The sequence below is a fragment of the Habropoda laboriosa genome, unplaced genomic scaffold, assembly GCF_001263275.1.
Source record: "Habropoda laboriosa isolate 0110345459 unplaced genomic scaffold, ASM126327v1 scaffold61, whole genome shotgun sequence".
Classification (NCBI taxonomy): Eukaryota; Metazoa; Arthropoda; class Insecta; order Hymenoptera; family Apidae; genus Habropoda; species Habropoda laboriosa.
Window position 1 is genome coordinate 1,214,597 of NW_017100203.1, and position 5,892 is coordinate 1,220,488.

Genomic DNA, 5,892 nt, shown 5'->3' on the forward strand with positions numbered 1-5,892 from the left:
AGAAATGAAATTTATTGTCGCTACGTTGACGTGAATGGTTGCGTTGTTCTCTGTAACGACTCGACCGATTTCAGATCCTTCTGGAACTAAATTGCACGAAATAATTGGAGCCTCAATTAGAAGATCGTTCAGATGATTTTATCACCTGACAAGATCTTCTGTGTTCTGTGTGTATGCTTTTGGTTATATACCGGGTGGTCGGTGTGAAATTCAACAAACTTTGCTCGCGTGTCGAGCTGGTCGTTTTGAACGAAAAATGTTATATACACGGTGGGTCTAATCCGCTTGGTTAGTGAATTATATCGAAAAAATACATATATCATAAATAATCATACTTTTGGTGTACAGATTATTTAATTTACAGATAATGTTCAGAACTCGTTTCTCTGAAAATTTTAAACACATTTTGGACAGTGGAGCGGTAAGGGATTTTACGATACGGGTACTTAGCTAGCTCTAACGTTAACTTTGCAGAAACCTTGTATGAATATTATATCGTTATATTCTGCATTTGAAAAGGAGCGAGGCATCGTGCACACTGTCGAACTAACCAAATCAACGCTAAAACGTATACCAAATACCATGCATAAGCTTCGGTTTTATCGTTGAAAACCACTTATCCCTGCTCTTGAGGTTAGCACAAAACAACGCTTATCTCGATAACGAAAGGAGTGCCACTAACCACTTATCCCTGCTCTTGAGGTTAGCACAAAACAACGCTTATCTCGATAACGAAAGGAGTGAGACCTATAGTGTACATGACATTTTTTCTTCAGAATCACCTGCTAAACACATGTGCGAAGTTTCATGAATTTCACACCGGACACCCGGTATATCGAACAAACACCCTCAATTACTTTACGAGTGACAACGGTACGGAAAGTTCTTTCTACAAAAGGTTTTATCGCGTTTCTATGTTTCTCTTCTCGAAGATACATGTAATACACAGTTAATTAACTATACATAACCAGAGTATATAGAAATATTACTCCAACGACGGTCCTTTTTATTCACAACACTTGACTCGCTGTTTAAAATGATGCAATTAATAATTAATTATTCGGAGCAAGCAATCAGGCGGTGGAGCAAACGGAAATCCACCTTCAATTTCGTAACACGTTCAGTATTGCGCAACACGATAAGAAAACACCTCGCACAATGGCTATGGCAACAAGGTACACGCTCAAATAAACGGCAGGATGCTTAGTGCTTTACCAGAGAGACATCGCCAACCATTTTACGTGAATTATCCCCAACATAAATATCCCGCATTTAATCATTCCTTTGAGTCAGCGCGATATTATTTGCGGCTAATGTGTTCCCGTGTAAATCACGATACTGTTCCCCTCAAAAACGACATCACGCCGTGAATAATTAATAAGAAGATAACGATACCAATTGCGTCGAGTGTATATCGGTATAACAAGGATGAAGTTTGAAAGCTGCGTAATTGTGAAACGTGTATTACGAGCCAAAAGAGAAACAAATCGATGCTTCGGTATCGATTTAATGTTCAAATGGTTAAATATCTGTCGAGTGCGTATTTTAACCCTTTAACGCTCACGATCAATTTCACTTTTTTTTCCTAATTTTTTGTTTCCTAAGCGAGTGGAGGTAAATTTCCCATTTATTTGCAACGCTGTAACTTACATTTTCGCCGTAGGATAGAAAAGATAGCGCAATATAGGAAATGAAAGAGAATAATTTTTAAAAAATTGCACTTTTCGGAGGATTAATTGTGCACGTGTGAGACACGAGCACGATCGTTAACCCTTTGATATCCTTTGCTGATTATGCATCTAAGTGTCAGCTTCGCTGCTTTAGTACTACATTAACCCTCCGTATACTGTGCCGGAGTCACAGGTTTCGCAGTCGGACGCCTCGTTTCGCGAGCGATAACGCAGATAATGTGAGATTCCCAATCAGAAGACGATCGCCTGCTCCCTATAGACCCAGCGAAAAAATAACAAACGACAATTCAGTCTTTCGTAGCGTTCCGTGGAAGACGTGTGCGATATTTCTCTTCATAAGCTTCTTTCTCTTGATATTGCTTTCTTGCTTATATTGTAGAATAAGTATCCTTTTCTTATAATTCACGATTTTTATTCTTTCGTACTACAATTTACGCGTCCTCTCGTGTATTTTCTCAAGGCTACTGTTACACCTTGCCGCTCAAGACGTTCCTCGAGAATACGCGTTTACACAGTCCCGCGAACATATTTGCCCCGAAACATGAATGAGTAACGAGCGACACATTGTCCAAGATAACGTTCCGCATCTTGCGTAATGATGTCGAAATTGAGTTGTCTTGGGGGACTAATAGGGATGAACGAAACATTCCATTCACAATAAACAGAAATGAAATTTATTGTCGCTACGTTGACGTGAATGGTTGCGTTGTTCTCTGTAACGACTCGACCGATTTCAGATCCTTCTGGAACTAAATTGCACGAAATAATTGGAGCCTCAATTAGAAGATCGTTCAGATGATTTTATCACCTGACAAGATCTTCTGTGTTCTGTGTGTATGCTTTTGGTTATATACCGGGTGGTCGGTGTGAAATTCAACAAACTTTGCTCGCGTGTCGAGCTGGTCGTTTTGAACGAAAAATGTTATATACACGGTGGGTCTAATCCGCTTGGTTAGTGAATTATATCGAAAAAATACATATATCATAAATAATCATACTTTTGGTGTACAGATTATTTAATTTACAGATAATGTTCAGAACTCGTTTCTCTGAAAATTTTAAACACATTTTGGACAGTGGAGCGGTAAGGGATTTTACGATACGGGTACTTAGCTAGCTCTAACGTTAACTTTGCAGAAACCTTGTATGAATATTATATCGTTATATTCTGCATTTGAAAAGGAGCGAGGCATCGTGCACACTGTCGAACTAACCAAATCAACGCTAAAACGTATACCAAATACCATGCATAAGCTTCGGTTTTATCGTTGAAAACCACTTATCCCTGCTCTTGAGGTTAGCACAAAACAACGCTTATCTCGATAACGAAAGGAGTGAGACCTATAGTGTACATGACATTTTTTCTTCAGAATCACCTGCTAAACACGTGTGCGAAGTTTCATGAATTTCACACCGGACACCCGGTATATCGAACAAACACCCTCAATTACTTTACGAGTGACAACGGTACGGAAAGTTCTTTCTACAAAAGGTTTTATCGCGTTTCTATGTTTCTCTTCTCGAAGATACATGTAATACACAGTTAATTAACTATACATAACCAGAGTATATAGAAATATTACTCCAACGACGGTCCTTTTTATTCACAACACTTGACTCGCTGTTTAAAATGATGCAATTAATAATTAATTATTCGGAGCAAGCAATCAGGCGGTGGAGCAAACGGAAATCCACCTTCAATTTCGTAACACGTTCAGTATTGCGCAACACGATAAGAAAACACCTCGCACAATGGCTATGGCAACAAGGTACACGCTCAAATAAACGGCAGGATGCTTAGTGCTTTACCAGAGAGACATCGCCAACCATTTTACGTGAATTATCCCCAACATAAATATCCCGCATTTAATCATTCCTTTGAGTCAGCGCGATATTATTTGCGGCTAATGTGTTCCCGTGTAAATCACGATACTGTTCCCCTCAAAAACGACATCACGCCGTGAATAATTAATAAGAAGATAACGATACCAATTGCGTCGAGTGTATATCGGTATAACAAGGATGAAGTTTGAAAGCTGCGTAATTGTGAAACGTGTATTACGAGCCAAAAGAGAAACAAATCGATCCTTCGGTATCGATTTAATGTTCAAATGGTTAAATATCTGTCGAGTGCGTATTTTAACCCTTTAACGCTCACATAACGCTCACGATCAATTTCACTTTTTTTTCCTAATTTTTTGTTTCCTAAGCGAGTGGAGGTAAGCTTCGGTATCGATTTAATGTTCAAATGGTTAAATATCTGTCGAGTGCGTATTTTAACCCTTTAACGCTCACGATCAATTTCACTTTTTTTTCCTAATTTTTTGTTTCCTAAGCGAGTGGAGGTAAATTTCCCATTTATTTGCAACGCTGTAACTTACATTTTCGCCGTAGGATAGAAAAGATAGCGCAATATAGGAAATGAAAGAGAATAATTTTTAAAAAATTGCACTTTTCGGAGGATTAATTGTGCACGTGTGAGACACGAGCACGATCGTTAACCCTTTGATATCCTTTGCTGATTATGCATCTAAGTGTCAGCTTCGCTGCTTTAGTACTACATTAACCCTCCGTATACTGTGCCGAAGTCACAGGTTTCGCAGTCGGACGCGTCGTTTCGCGAGCGATAACGCAGATAATGTGAGATTCCCAATCAGAAGACGATCGCCTGCTCCCTATAGACCCAGCGAAAAAATAACAAACGACAATTCAGTCTTTCGTAGCGTTCCGTGGAAGACGTGTGCGATATTTCTCTTCATAAGCTTCTTTCTCTTGATATTGCTTTCTTGCTTATATTGTAGAATAAGTATCCTTTTCTTATAATTCACGATTTTTATTCTTTCGTATGCGTGCAATAAAAATCCGAATGTAACCTAAAACCGATTCAGTAGTATCCGCGAGAACGAAGCGCGGGGAGGAGAGCGACGAGATCGTAAATATGCATTCGCGACATATCGGTGTGAGTCAGAAGTGACGCCGGCATAGGACTCCGCGGTTCAGTACTCCGAGGGTTGAGTAAGAAAAGCTCATGTATCGTAGATTAATTAAACTTGGTAATCTTCAGTTTTATCAGTTAAATGGAAAATTAGACTGAAAATGAATTTTTGGCCAGAATCTTTGCCACGAGTCTGACACGTTGTCGTACAACAAGGTGTTAAAGATGAAAGCAATCACAGCCGGTTAACTATTTCTAAACGTTTGATCGTTTGGCAAATTCCATCTTTCCTTAACAATGGATCTTCCTCTTTAGAGTTAAATGCTACTTGAGCAAGCCTGAAGAAAAATACAGGAGTGTCGGCGTATGTATACGTACACATTGCATATCCAACGCCATGGATCAATACCTATCTTACGTCGTAGCTGAACAACGTATCTGATCTGAACATCCATACTCGAGCTCGAGACGTGCAAAGTGATGATACGCGGGTACTTCGTAATATGTATTGTAAGACAAAGGATTTAGATACTCGTTAACATATGTGTTTGCCGTGCAGCGTAAAGGTACACGGGGAGAAAAATGAACGTTTGCTTAACTTCTGCGGAGAAAAGACGGGGCTTGTTACTTGTTCAAAGATAAAAGATTCGAGTAAAAGTATCTGTTCTTCGTGGATTTTCACAGGTGTCTTTCCTTCGATAATTGATAATTCGACGAATCATAGGAATACGAAAAATGACTGTTTCTACGTTCGAAATTGGACAAATTGCCGCCACCGAATGGAATATTGGAAATTAGATTTGGGACTTTATGAATGAAATTTTTTGATTCGACAGGAAATAGGAAATATTCAGCGGTGAATAACTTCGTTACAATTTTACCGTATATCTTCTCTGTTTCCCTTAATTTTGAACATTTTACGGTCAGGCGAAAAGAAGGCTTCGTGCAACTCGTTCAAATTTATTTAACGTTGTACAATTTCAAATAAAATATTTACAAACGTAACATTTATTACAAATTAGTAATCTGCTTAATTAATTAATTCGGTGCCTTTTCTCGCAAACTTAAATGTTGATTTACACAAAATCAAACACAATTTTGATGCTCAAAATGATCTCCGTTATTTCGAATGACTTTTTTAAATTTATTGAGCAACAGACAAATTAGTATGACGATCTTTAGTCGATAAAGTCTGCAAGACTTTTTGAAGAAAGGCACCGAATTAATTTGTACACCTAATACATTCAATTGTTCGGAATGAAATTA